Raw genomic sequence first — 16,127 nt, forward strand, 5'->3', positions numbered from 1 at the left:
ATATTTTGTAATATTTGATTTCAAATATTTATCTAGATTATGTTATAAAGAAAAATTTTGCTTATGAAATTGTGTTATTAAATTTATGTTCAATACTAGCCCCCCCATTGACAATTCCTGGATTCGCCCTTGATAACTCCTGATTTAATCGGTGCTGTCATTGTGGGGCTAGTTGCAATACCCTCAATTTATTGCTTGGGATGTGTTCAAAGGACGTTGCCCAAGGGAGTTTCGAGTTCCAAAAAAAAAAAAAAATAGAAAATGAAGAAAAACTTAATTTGCCTTTAACTTAAGTATTTTATATATAAAGAATATTATTCTCTCTTTATGATAATCCATGGGAGGACATTCCTCCATAACATGCTGCATAATGTGCTTCTAGTTGGCGGACAATTCCAAAAGATGTCCTTAACAAACAGAATCCCTAATTGTTCAATGTTTATATATGATACCCAAAATAAAATGGAAGAAATAACGAAGAAAATGGAAGCATTTTATGTTGAGAATTTTAAAGGTTTGTAAAACTTCTTATTATGCTAAAAAAAAAAAAAAAAAAAAAAAAAAAAAAAACCCTCTTATTTGTAAGACTTTTTATTTTCGGTTTCTAGAATTTTATGAGTTTAAAATTCTTTTATTTTGTTGTTACAAGTCTTTCCATTATTGATTTTATTGACAGATTTATGTTTTAGAACGTTAGGGGTCCGTTTGGATGGCGATAACGTTATATGTTATGGTTTGGTATGATATGAAAACAACCGTTTTGGTATTGGTATGTTTTTAATAGAAATCGGATCCATGTTTAGTAACGATTGTTTTGTTTTTGATAATTGTATATCAGAAACATGATAACGCGTTTGGTATTGTCATGCGTTTTAAGGAATTCGAAAACAAAACATGTTTGGGACTAGTGTTTTGTTATCAAAAATTCTGAATCAATAACAGAATACCTGTTTGGTAAAGACTGTTTTGTTTTTATTTTGAAAAATTATATATATGAATACAATTATAAGTTTATATGTAAAATAGTCCATTTTTCTTTATGATTTGAGATAATTTGTTAAAAAAAAAAAAAAAATTCTGCATTAGAGTTGGGAAAAAAAATTATGAATAAATTTACATGTATAATGGCAACCAAACTACTTTGTAATAATGAATAAATCTGCATAAACATGATTAATAGCAACCAAATTACAAATCTAACTTTGTAATAATCTTTTAATGAGAGCAGATCTTTGCACTCCATTTATCTTTTTCTTTTGGCTTGCATTCCATTTAACTTTGTTTTGTTTCATATATATATATATATATATATATATATATATATATATATAAATTCATAATGAATGTGAAAAAGAGAGAGATCCTTGTAGTTCAAACTAACAAGAAATAAATCCAAAACGTTGATCGTCTTGAATTGGTCAGAGTTGAGATTTGGTGGATATTGAAGCTTGTGAGAAAAAGTATTACTTCACTTAGATTAGTTTGAAATTTTGTAGTGGAGGTCCTTCAAATTGGTAATATTTTTTTTGTAAGATTCTGGGACCATTTCCCCTTTTCTTGAGTATTTATTTTGATAACAGACTAGTGAATATTTCATATAATATCCAACCATAAGCAGAATTGATAAATATGAATAAAGATTAAAAGCAAGCAATCAAGGAAGATCCCTCTTACAAGACTGAACAACATTCACATATATACTTCCACGTATAGTTTTGCTTTGTACATCACAATCTTAAGAGCTTGAGTGTTGCACCATTCACATATATACTTCCACATATAAGGAGCTAGACATTCCTTAAAAATAGTATGTGTGTACACACACACTTCATTACACTTACATAAAATGTACACACAACTGAAGATCACTAATATTCATTCCATAAAATGTACACCTACTTCTTTATACTTGCATAGGCCTCCATTGATTAACTTAGAGATCAGTAGCTTTTTGGAGTTGCAGCAACTTGAGAATGCTTCCTATCAATCCCACTGGTGCCACTGCCTACAACTTACTGCCATGTCCTTCAATGTAGTAGCAAAAAATGAATTTAAATGTAAAACAAGACATTACCTATAGTAGCAAAATATAAAATAGAGTTAAATTCAATTTTTTTTATTTTATTTTTAAAAAATCCTACATGACTTCCCTTTAAAAATAGACATTTCCAAAATTTCAAAACACAATAAACACAAGGAACACCGCCCACAAAATTAATTCAATAAGGGACACCGCCCACAAAATTCATTTAACAAGGGACACCGCCCACAAAATTATTTCAACACGGGACACCGCCCACAAAATTCAATTAACAAGGGACACCGTCCACAAATTTAATTCAAGCAAAATATATCTAACCTTCTTTCAGACTAAGTCAAAACAAAACACATGAACAACATTAGAGAAAAACAAAATAACACACGGTAGGAATGAAATAATTAGAAGTAGTAAGCAAGATAAATCTAACCTTTTTTCAGGCTAAGCTGCAAATTTGGAGTGTAAATGACCTCATGCAAAACAAAACACATGAACAACATTAGATAAAAACAAAATAACACATGGTAGGAATGAAATAATTAGAAGTAGTAAACAAGATATATCTAACCTTTTTTCAGGCTTAGTTGTAAATTTAAAGTATAAATGACCTCATGCAAAACCAAACACATGAACAACATTAGAGAAAAACAAAATAACACACGGTAGGAATGAAATAATTAGAAGCAGTAAATAAGATATATCTAACATTTTTTCAGGCTTAGTTGTAGATTAAAGTGTAAATGACCTCATGCAAAACAAAACACATGAACAACATTAGAGAAAAACAAAATAACACATGGTAGGAATGAAATAATTAGAAGTACTAAATAAGATATATCGAACCTTTTCTCAGACTAAGTTGCAAATAAAGTGTAAATGACCTCAGTAGCAAATTTTAGAAATGGCCTAAAGCTCACTCCCAAAATGACAGAGAAGAAAACACAACAGCAACTAATACGTAGTTCAAAATATACCATTTAAGTATATATTACATACCAAATGAAACACAGGATATTAACTACATACGTATTACATGTCATATATTACAAAAGATGAAAGTTTATCTAACTTCATCTTTCAATAACAACGATAATGAGCAATAAGAGGACAATCACAATAAACATGATTGTGATAGCAAGACATCCACAACCTAGGAAGAGCATGTATTTATGTCTACATTGTTCATTTTGAATCATTGCAATAACTCTGTCCAAGTCAGATTGAACCTGCTCTTCAACTTGTGCACCTTGGTGCAACTCATCCACCTACATAAATGCATTCATATGTGACTACAAGAAATATAAATTATACAATTAGGAAGCAGTAGCTGAAATAGCACCTAAAAGTTTAAAACCATACCTCCCGAGCTGGACACCTATAGAATTGTCGACCATCATTTTTTAGAGTTCGAGCCCTATACAGATGCATAGGACCTCTACCACATGCACAGTGTGGTCGCTCACCTTCAAGCCTATACATAAGTGCGCCTACAAGTACTAAAGTATTTAATATTTGATGTCCTAATATAATTAGTTATTACAGTTTTCCATAAATAAGGAGCATCTGAGTTTAATTTACGTAATATAATTAGTTATTACAGTTATCCATATTAAAATTCTACACACTATTAGACAGTTTTATAATTAGTGATTACAGTGCTCCCAAATTAGGTTGGCAATACCATCACGATAAATATCCATCTGTCGTATCTGTGTATTAGTAGCACTGACCACCTGAACATCGTCATCCACATCAGGTTCATTTTGTGAAGATTGAGGGGTTTCAAAATAAAAAATTTCATCAGATTCACGTTGGGATCTTATGAAATTATGCAATGTACAACAGGCAATGACAATAAGAACTTGAGTGTCAAAGTGATAAGGGGGCATTTGCTTCAATATAGCGAATCTCATCTTTACCAACCCAAAACATCGCTCTATGATATTCCTCAATGACAAGTGCCTAAAATTATACACCTCTTCTCTACCACGTGGTCCTCTAGTATGTCTACGATATTCCTGCATGTGGTAACGTTGACCTCGGTAAGAGGCCAAAAACCCCGGTTGATTGGCGTACCCAGAGTCCACTAAATAAAACTTACCTGTCATGTTAAGTATGTTAAGTATTAAAATTAACGTATTTGTAATGTTAAATGCATAAATATGGAAAGGTAATATTTTTACCTTCGGGTGGTGATGGAAAATTGAAATCCTGATTTTGAATGCACTCATTTAAAATCTTCAAATCATTAGCAGACCCTTCCCACCCTGCTAGAATGTATGTGAATTTCATATCAAATAAACACACGGCCATGACATTTTGGGTCGTATCACCCTTTCTACCACGAAAGGGTATTTGTTGGTCAACTGGCACTACAGCATGGATATGAGTACCATCTATGGCTCCTACACAATTCTTAAAGTATGGGTAAAACTTTGGATTGTTCTTTATCTCTTTAGGAATTTCATTCAAATCCGGGGGAACAATAATATTAGTCCCTAACTCACAAATTAACTTTAAGACAGTATGAAAGTGATATGAAATTGTGGATGTAGAGTGTTGGAATCTTTCAGTAACGACACGATTCCTTTCATTGTGAGACACGGTAAGTAGGAAAATTGCAACTTGTTCTTCTGTCATTAGAAATGTTAAATCTTTCAATCCTAACAATTTCAACTCACAACACAATGCCCTAAAGGTGTTGGGGTACATCCAAAAATTTTCATAACACCTATTTTCATGTCCATTTAAGAGCTCGAATATGTAATCTTCCCCTTGTAACATGGAATCCCTACAACGTTGCTTATCAAAATGTTTATGATAGTACTCATATACGGCTGCGATCAATACAAGAATTTCCTCCTCCTCATCATCATCATAAATGGTTAATATTGTCCTTATGTCCATAGCTACTATCCTATTTAAGAATAAACAGAAGCAGTTATTGTAATAAAAATTAAGCAAAATGGAAAAGACATACCAAATCATACAATTATCCAGCAATAGATATAGAACATAAATAGTTATCCAGCATTAATTTAAAAGTAGTAGATAGAGGAATTAAATACAGTCTTCCAACAATAATGTAAAAGCAGTAGATAAGAAAAATTCATTACAGTCATCCAATAGTAATGTAAGAGCAGTTATAAAGCAGTCATTCAAAAACACATAAAAGTAAGATACCGAAGAAATCACAGAGGCTGATTCATCACCCACCCAACCTTCCTGTCATCAGGAATGCGAAGAAATATGTCCCTCCATACCTTGTCCTAACCAAACATCCTTATGATCTTAGCATAATGGGTATCATCAATTCCCACTAATGTGTTGACGATCTTAACGCACTCTTCTAGCTGGGGATCCATTTCTTTTTCTTTTTTACTGGGAGATATCACTTCAGGCATTTCGGTAAATCGAGATGGTTGACAACTAGAAAATGATTCTGCTATGGCTTTTGCAATTTTCTCAGCTTTCGCGTTCCCAATATTAGTCAAACATTCCATCACTAAAGACATTGTTTCTGAAAAAGTTTCTTTTTTTTTGTTTCTTAGTTATAGGTTTGGGAGTAGGACCGAGGTCAATAGGTCCTTCTACATTAGGTTGTTCTACATCAGTCATGCCCACATTGCCCTCAGTGTTATGAATTTCAGCTTCATGTGTTGCCACTTGAGGCATTGTTAACACTTGGTGAGGTCTGGGTGGCTTTGTAGAAGGATGAACATGCTTGCCAGTAGCATGTGTATTCCCAAAAATCCTTACCATCTGCTCATAATTCTTACACCCCTGTTTTTTTATTTTTTTTGCCACACTTGAGAACCTACACGTTATTAGCTTACAATTATTGTTCATCAAACCCTTTTAATACTAAATCACTATTTACTAACTGTATGTATGGTAAAAAGACACGTATTAAAATACTAACCTTACACAATCGAACCCATCTTTCAGCTTCCAACTCAATCATCCCAGTTTCACTGTTGTACCCTGCACCAGTCTCAGATAATATTTGTTTGCAATCTTTGTATAGTACTCTTATATTATTGAATTTTTGTCTACATTGGTCCTTCGTGTACTTCTTTCCAGTTTCCAATAACATTGCATCCACAATATGTGTCCATCCAATTGGATTAAAAGTCGTGCCTGTACGATTTCCTTTTCCAACCTCTTCCTCCATCAAGAGCATGAATTTCTCTTGATGGGCATCACACCAAACAGCGGCATCGGCCTATTCAATAACTATAACATCCTCACTATTCTCATCATCAAGAGAATGAATGTCTCTTGATGGGTATTGCTCAACATTGTCATTGTTCATGTCCATCTGATTATTATTAAGTAATTGAACAGTTTAGTACATTGAATTCTGTTTTGACTCATAATTCAACATGTCAATGATAAGTAAAGAAGGTACTATCTATAAAACACTTCAATAAGGGGCAATTTTTTGTTGGGTAATAATGATGCAATAAAAGAAAGGATAATAGTAATAACGTGTCATTCTTCATTCTTTATAAAAAAAATTCGGTCCAAAAATGAGCGGAAAAAGAAGGGAAAGAAAAATAAATTATTATATAATTACAATATTATATTACTATCAATTACAATATTATAGATATTACTCAACGTAATGAAAAAAATAATTTAAAACTTTATCCTTCATTATCTCTTGAGAACATAATAAATTGTTAATTTATTATATTCTTTTCTATCAAACAAAACAAAAATAAAAAAAAGACCCAATTTCTCATTCACCCCTTATTTTCACTGTTCCTTCTAACTTTTTTTCTATACTACCAAACAAAATATCAGTATATGCAGTACATATGTAAATAAAAGTACTTCTTTGCATTTATGCAGTACATATGTAAATAAAAGTACTTCTTTACATTTCTCTTTACATTATGAGTATCATAATACAATTTTTAATTTTGGGTTTTTTTTTTTTTTTTTTTGGTGCACTTTTTCTGGTACAAGTGTCTAGTTCAGGTACTGCATTAAAAAAAAAAAAAAAAAAGGTGTAACCACTACTACCAATTAGAAGAATACAAACACAATATGCGATTAATCGACCTAACATTTTCATATGTTGGCAAAAAACTACATATTCCATATGTTGACAAAATTTCTTAAAATTTTTGTCTTTAGACAGATTAATCGACCTAACATATTTAGTTTTAAGTCTAAAGATTCATTAAGCTCGCCCAATTAGTCTTTAAATAAGGAGTTTAGAATCAAATTAATTTAGGATTGGTAAAGAAAAATACAACACTCAATCACAAAATAAAGTTGAAAACAGAGTACCACTTCCTAATTATATTCAAGCCATAACAAATACGAAATACCAATAACATAATTATAAAAAATTTCCCACTTACAAAAACTGGAAATCGATAATACATACAACTAGTCTTAATTAGGGTTAGGGTTTCCTAGTGCCGTTACCTGCAGCTCCTTCAAAGACTGGTTGCACAAAAGCCTCGAACTACCTCGCACAACGACTGAACTGAGAAGGGTTAAAGTTGAAACCACAAAATCGCGTCAAAGATATGCACGAAAATAGAGACAAATCAGACAACAGACATACATCTGAGAATCGAGAATACCACTAACATAATTAAACAAAAATCCCATATGCAGAAACTCGAAATCGAGAATACATATAAATAGAGTCTTAATTTTAGGGTTAGGATTTCCTAGTGCCGTTACCTGCAGCTCCTTCAAAGATTGGTTGCACAAAAGCCTCGAACTACCTCATACAACGACTGAACTGAGAAGGGTTGAAGTTGAAACCACAAAATCGTGTCAAAGATATGCGCGAAAATAGAGACAAATCAGACAACAGACATAGATCTGAGAATTGAGAATACCACTAACATAATTAAACAAAAATCCCACAAACAGAAACTCGAAATTGAGAATACATACAAATAAAGTCTTAATTTTAGGGTTAGGGTTTCCTAGTGCCGTTACCTGCAGCTCCTTCAAAGACCCGGTGTTGCACAAAAGCCTCGAACTACCTCGTACAACGACTGAACTGAGAAGGGTTGAAGTTGAAACCCCAAAATCGCGTCAAAGAGATGCGCGAAAACAAAGACAAATCAGACAACAGAGAGGTACGACAACCACTGGTTTGATGTTGGATCTACAAACTCTCGAAGATCTTTGCACAACCTTTGTATATCAAAGGTAAACAACAAATCGCCCCAAATCGCCTCTTAGACATGCGGGAGAAGAGAGAGAAACGAGAGCCACAAATGACCTAATTTGAGAAAAAGTATGTTTTTATACCTCATATCACCGCTACAGTGTTTGGTATCACTTGATACCAGCTCTACAGTATTCGGCCCAATCTGATACCGCCGCTACAGTGCAAAATCAACCAATATTACCAAATTCTTGATATTGGTTTTGGCCCAAATCTGGTATTGTTTTTACACAATTCAAAACCAAATCGGCCCACACCAAACGAGATATGAGCCCAAAACTGAAACCAAAACCACAAAACCAATAACGTTTTGGCCTTCCGAACAGGTCCTAGGCTTTTTATAGCCTAAAACTTTCAAGTTTTATGTGAATTTATTTGGTGAATAAAGGCTAGATCTCTGTCTCACATTATAAACTTTTATTCTTGCCATATTTCTCTAGTTTCTACTGTCATAATTTTTCCATATTTTTTTGGGGGCAACTTGACATTCATAAACTTGGTATTTAGTCTCCTGTGAACGTGCACATAAAAAGACTATGGCTTGAGAAGCTTGTGTTATATTTTGGAATCGCATTGGATTATCTGCACCTGCACGATAGGGAGGATAGGGAGGTTTAGGGCAGTGCCTAACACGTCTCATCATCTTTCAGGTCAGATCTTTCTAACTTTCTATAATACTTTATCATGCTTACTTTGTGTGGCTGTTTTATTTTGCCATCTCTTTATAGTTGTTTAATTGGAAAATTATATATATATATATTACAAACCTTCTATAATCTTTTTTCAAGTGTTCACTGTTTTAACTAAATATATATATACACACACACTAAATATATATATACACATATATCTCACTTTGTTTATCTTCTCACTCACAGTATACTGTTTTTATAACTAAACTCCTTTAATTCTTCAAACTCCTTTAATCTATATTCCCAACATTTTATTCATAAGAAGTTCAATTGGGGTGCCACCAAAATAAAATAAAATAAAATAAAATCATCTATTTGTTTTATTGTAATTTTTTTTCTTTTTCTTTTAAAATAAAAATGTTAAATTAAAAATTAAAAAGTGTCCAGGCTTGAAACCAAACTTCCTACGCCGTGACTTTTGCCTTTTATCATTAACATTTTGTAATAACAAAAGTTGCGCCAAGCACTTTATTGCCAATATTATGACATTTTTCACATGTGGTCATGTTTCTACATGGGCCTTAGACTAAGGCCTCAATGACCAAACAAATGATACAGTAGCATACTACAATTATAATCATAAAGGCATACTTTTTCTTTTTTGGGACAAATAAGTAAGACTATACAATTATACCCGCGACTACAACCAATACCACATCTGAGAACCATAGGATGAGCACATGAATACTCTCATGGTGACCCGTCCTTATCCAACTAAGAAGAAAAAAAGAAAAAAAAATATGAATTTTATTTTTGAATTTTTATTGAAACTCTACTATATGAATACTCCTACAGCTAATAATCCAGATAAGGTCGATCATAATTTGTACGAATTTACCTAAAAGCGATATTTGGAGGGTCCATGCATCCCTCTTCATTGAATCCCTATTCCATGAAAATGTAGTCAAATGATGCGTTTACAGAATTCTTAAGAGCATATAATGAATACTATTTTTTTTCTAGTCTCTAGTGGGACTATGTAGCCAAGTAAGGTCGCATTTTATAGGCCATTTCTGTAAATTTTGAAGGCAAAACTGTGAATATAATGAAAAACTTCACTAGTTTAAAAATAAGAAATAATAAATTATTTCTAAAAATGTTAGTAAATGAGTTTACAGGTACAATTTAATCATAATGACAATTATTATTATTATTATTATTTGACGAATAAGTAAGAAAAGTGAAGAGGATAATGTGATGCTTTGTGTGAATAAAGGCCAGTCCTAAGTTTGGTGCACAGAAGGTCCTAAATTGGGTGTACATTACTGAAAAAAATGATTATGAAAAATTACGAAAATTATTTACACTTGTATATATAACGTAAATAAAATTTTCAGAAAAACCTCGGACCAACCATATTTGTATATAATTAGAGTATAATTATAATTTTAAAAATATTATAAAATTATTTTGAAACGTAGGAACACACACAAGACCATTCAACAAACTTTACTCAATTTTATTGGTTTCATTCAAACCACGACCAATGTGTGAAAGGGGACGCTAGAAGGTATTTTATTGAAGATGGAACCATGAAGAGGTACAGTTGTGATGATAATGACAAACTTCCTTTTTTAGAGAAAAATAAGAGGATATTGTGATGCTATCTGTGATAAAGTTGGTCCTCAGTTAAGAAAGAAAACAAAGTTCTCAATATGTCCTATGCCATGTACATTTCAATGTCCTATGTCATATACATTTCAAAATTTTGAATTTTTTTACTTTTACGTATCAAACAATAAAAAGTGCTATTCTACTATAGAAGTTTTTACTTGTACTAACAATAAAAAATGCCTCATTCAAATTTTAATTTTTATTATTTTAGCCTTGGGCCTCGAGTTGTATTGAATCAGTTCATTTTTTTTTTAAATAATTGTTACTGTTTATTTGTAAAAAGGAGAATTTTTTTCTTGATGGTAAGAGCCCAAACCAAAAAACATTTTAACCACCCATCTCAATTTTTTGATATTGGTTATACATAATAAAAAAAAAAAATTAAAAAAAAAAGAAGAAGACAAGTTTATCTTTATGATTATAGCTCCACATTCAAAAATTTGATATTTGTTGTCCCAATATCTTCAGTTGCACCCAATTATCTTTTTTATATATTAAATGATATAATTATCCTATAAAAATAGGCTCACTCCATAACAAAACATTTACAACCATTTCTTGAAATATAAATGATATTCACACCATAAAGTCATAACATACACACTATACACACTTCACTAGCTTTAATAAAATGAAGTTATGCAATCTGTCTTTTAAAAACACAACTTCTAACTATACTAAAAAGTGCTTCGAAGTGTTGTTTTACAATCATTTTCAGCCCTTAATTATGAAAATTAAGTGTTTTTCAATTAAGTTTGCATTTAACAATGCAATTGAAATATCATTTTAAAATACGTATGAAAAATAATATTCTTTCAAAAACAAGGAACAACACACTTGTCTTGAAAAGTATTATTTGATATTGTTTTACAATCATTTTTAACACTTAATTATGAAATTTTAAGTGTTTATTCAATTAAGTGCATTTGAATATGGAAATTAAATAGTTTAGAAAATACTTGTCACTCATAATGGTATAAATTTTTGAAGGCAAAACTGTGACTATAATGAAAAACTTCACTAGTTTAAAAATAAGAAATAATAAATTATTTATTAAAAATGTTAGTAAATGAGTTTACAGGTACAATTTAATCATAATGACAATTATTATTATTTTTTAACAAATAAATAAGAGAATTGAAGAGGATGCTGTGATGCTTTGTGTGAATAAGGTCGGTCCGAAGTCTGGTGCACACAAGGCCCTAAATTGGGTGTACACTGTTGAAAAAAAAAATGATTATTATAAATTACGAAAATTACTTGCATATATAACGTAAATAAAATTTTCGGGAAAAACTTGGACCAATCATATTTGTATATAATTAGAGCATAATTATAATTTTAAAAAAATATTATAAAATTATTTTGAAATGTCAAGACCATTCAACAAACTATACTCAATTTTATTGGTTTCATTCAAACCATGACCATTGTGTGAAAAGGGAACACTAGAAGGTATTTTTTGAAGATGGAACTATGTAGAGGTACGTACAGCTGTGATGATAGTGACAAACGGTGATAAAGTTGGTCCTAAGTTAGGGTGTAGTTATGACCCTCCTCGATCAGCCAAGTTCTCAACATTTTAGACCAAAAACAACGGTCTGAAACCGTAAGTTAGGGTTCACTTTCTCAACAACCCTCCTCGCCGTCGGAAACGCAAAATCTTCCATGGACGATCACCATCGAATTCCTCCACAACTTCTTGTTGCAAACAGGTTACTTGTTCCTCCAACTCTTGCTCATCTTTTCCAATTGATCTTGTTTCTTTCTGCTGCTTCTCACTCAAATGCAGTGGAGAGGTCCACCTACATTGTCCACATGGACAAGTCCTACATGCCCAAAGTCTTTCCTACCCACCATCGCTGGTACACTTCCATCCTTGACTCCACAACACCAAATGACCATCAGTTCTCCCCAGATGAGCTAAACACCCTCAGAAAGTGTCCCGGTTTTGTCTCAGCTTATGCTGACAAAATTGTCACTCTTCAGACCACTCACACCTTTGAGTTCCTCTCCCTCAATCCCGTGGCCGGACTATGGCCAGCTTCGAATTACGGTCAAGGTGTCATTGTGGGTGTCATTGACACCGGCGTGTGGCCAGAGAGCCGGAGCTTCAACGACTATGGAATGACGAAAGTGCCCAAAAGATGGAAGGGGGCGTGCCAAGGAGGTGAAGATTTCAATTCTTCATTATGTAACTCCAAGCTCATTGGAGCTAGATATTTCAACAAGGGCTTCATGGCAAATCCTAACACTACCATTACCATGAACTCTGAGAGAGACACTGATGGTCATGGGACACACACTTCCTCCACAGTTGCCGGAAACTAACACTACTTTGGCTATGCCTCGGGGACTGCAAGAGGGGTTGCGCCGCGTGCTTGGGTGGCCATGTACAGGGTCTGCTGGAGCAACTTTGTAGAATGCTACACCTCCGATTACCTCGCTGGTATGGACCATGCTGTGGCTGATGGGGTCGATGTGACGTCAATTTCGATGGGTTTTAGTTTTGTTGTCCTTCTATATGAGAACCCATTTGCCATAGCTTCATTTGGAGCCATGGAGAAGGGTGTGCTTGTGTCTATTGCAGCAGGAAATGATGGCCCCTCTCTTGGGTCAGTATACAATGGAATCCCATGGGTCTTAACTGTGGGTGCCAGTTCAATTGACCGTTCTTTTGCCGGGACTGTGACACTTGGCAATGGGTTAACCATCACTGGATGGACCATGTTCCCTGCAAGTGCCTTGGTTAATGACCTCCCTCTCATTTACAACAAGACTATGTCACATTACAATTCAACTGACTTGTTGTCCAATCCCCCTTATGATGGCATCCTCATATGTGATATCGGCGACACTGATTCTCTCTACAACGTTGCAAGTCTGTCAAAGGCGACCTTAGCCATCTTTATCTGCGATGATCTACTATTAGCCGAGGTGGAAGAATTTTCTTATCCTGGAGTTGTGATTGGCTCAAAAGATGCAGAGGTAGTGTTCAAATATGCCAAAAGGTCTAAAGAAGGCGCCTAAGGCAAGCATAAAGTTCCAACAAACCATTTTGGGGACAAAGCCTGCACCTGCTGTTGCTTCCTACACTTCAAGGGGTCCTGCACAGAGCTATCTGGGCATCCTGAAGCGGGATTTAATGGCGCCAGGATCACTAGTCTTAGCAGCTTGGCCTCCCAATAGACTTGCAGCCTTTATTGGTTCGAATATAGATTTGTCAAGTGATTATAATCTACACTCTGGGACATCCATGGCGTGTCCTCATGCTTCAGGTGTGGCTGCTTTCCTAAAAGGCGCTCATCTAGAATGGAGTCCAGTTGCTATAAGGTCTGCCATGATGACCACGGCAAACCCACTTAATCATATTCGAGACCTTAGTTTGGACCTCGAAAAAGCCTCACCTCTAGCTATGGGGGCAGGACAGGTTGATCCAAACAGGGCACTTGATCCCGGTCTTATATATGATGTGAGTCCACAGGACTTGTAAATCTCTTCTGCTCGATGAATCTCACCAAGGCACAAATTTTAACCATTGCAAGATCAAACAGTTACACTTGCTCCAACCCTTCTGACGATCTGAATTATCCATCATTTATTGTTTTGTACACTAACAAAACAACAATGATCACTCGAACATTTCAGAGGACAATGACAAATGTTGGGGATGGACCGACAATTTACAAGGCTGAGGTTACAGCACCCACCATCTTTGTTTGGCCGGAGAAAATCCTTTTTGTTAAGAAGTATGATAAGCAGAGCTACAATTTGACAATAAAGTACATGAAGGAATAGTATGGCACAGTCAAATTTGGTTCGCTTGTTTGGGTTGAGGAGAATGGAAATCATACAGTGAGGAGTCCTATTGTGGTTTCACCATTTGATGATGATTTGTTGTAGTCCAAGCTTGGAAGTAATCAAAGTATCACATTCTAGGCAATGAATTTGTAGTGTTGTCTGTTAAAAAAACACATCTTTAAAATACTATGATTTATTTTACCATCTCTACACTCTCATTACATAATTTTTATACACTAATGACAGGAAATCCCGTGTGGTTGAGGATGAATTTTTGAGTAACCAAACAGTCAGGTTGCCCCCAAGTGGCCTGTGCCATGGCACACATAATGTGAAGTTCAAGGCAGTTTATTTGCATATAATTCAAATTTTAGATTGAAAATATAAGTGTTTAACCAGAGCATAACATTCAAGGCAGTGTATTTGCAGTAAAAAATAATACTACATCTTCAACATACATGCTTTTTTTCTAAGTACTGTGATTTATTTTATCATCTTTTTACTCTCATAAGTGGTAGGGGGATAGAATTTTCCTACACTAGTGACAGGAAATCCCCCGTGGTTGAGGAATGAATTTCTGAGTAACCAAACAGATAAACTCATTAGCTTGGATGTTTAATTGATCCGTTCAATAGTGCATTGTATATATGTTATCTGTCTCTTTTGTCAATATTTTTTGATTGTGACCCTTTCATACATGTGAACTGGCATCACAAGCTGAAGAAAATTGATATACAAACTGCAGGAACCTATAACTTACCTCCAAAAAGAAAGAAGAAAAAAAAAAAGATAGCTAATTTAGCATTCTGTTATCTATTGTGTAGAGGAAAAAAAGATTAAAGGTATTAAAAATGAAATACATAGTTTAATCCTGCACCTGCTGTTTAGGATTATACACGAGGCAACTAGGAACTATAACCCAGTACGTTCGCCTTTAAAATTTTTATCTTTTAGCATTTGATTGAGAGAGAGAATGTTGTTTAATTTAATAATTGAAACTAAAAGGGTACAAGATATTATCTGTTGACTGTTATGTATTCTTTGATAGAGCCATTTGTAATACATGATGATACCATTTACTGTCATCCAGATCCCAGTAGTCTTAGCATTATCTTCTCCTGCTGGATGCGTCGTGATTATTACCACTCTTGTTGTCTTTGTTGTGTTCTTGCTGTTGTACTTCTTCTACCAGGTATTCCATATAAGCTTTTATCGCTTACCGGTATTTTGTTGGTATGTTCCATAAAACATACCACACAAAACTTAAAATGGAACCGAATGCATATCAATGGCAATGAGGCCTAAATACTTCTTGTCAAATAATTTTCCTATATTTCTGTACAGTAGTATTTCAAGGTTGCTTTCTTTCAAGTTTTCATAGTAATAATTTTGTCTCTGAAATGTTGCAGTTTAAAATTTGCTTTTCAATGTTCAAATAAAAGAAAGTTGCTCCAGATCATAAAAAGGGAAAAGGATTGAAATTGACTGTGTGTTTATCAGTATTAAGTTTTTTGAGATCACCATTACATCTTTCCTTGATTTTTGTCAAGATGCATGGCTGCTTTAAGAGATGCCTTTCTACATTCATATGATTTTGAGACTGCCATTCAAATGACATACTGTTTTAATTTTATTTTCCCATTTTCAAAGTATTCTTATTATGTTGTTTCTAGTATTTCTCAAGTATAATATATATCCTTCCCTAAATTTTTTTGCATTTTTTCCTTGCATTCTCATTTCTAGTTTTTCTGGAGTCCTTTTTAAGATTAACTTGGCA

General features: G+C 33.6%; 1 pseudogene; it reads left to right on the forward strand.

The window, feature by feature from the left end:
• Positions 1–12,217: 12,217 nt before the first annotated feature.
• On the forward strand, positions 12,218–14,452 carry LOC132277646 (subtilisin-like protease SBT3; annotated as a pseudogene).
• The last annotated feature ends 1,675 nt before the right edge of the window (positions 14,453–16,127 follow it).

The sequence above is a fragment of the Cornus florida genome, unplaced genomic scaffold (genome assembly GCF_030987335.1).
Source record: "Cornus florida cultivar Cherokee Brave unplaced genomic scaffold, ASM3098733v1 CherokeeBrave_3.0.0_Hap2_Chr10, whole genome shotgun sequence".
NCBI classification, from domain to species: Eukaryota; Viridiplantae; Streptophyta; class Magnoliopsida; order Cornales; family Cornaceae; genus Cornus; species Cornus florida.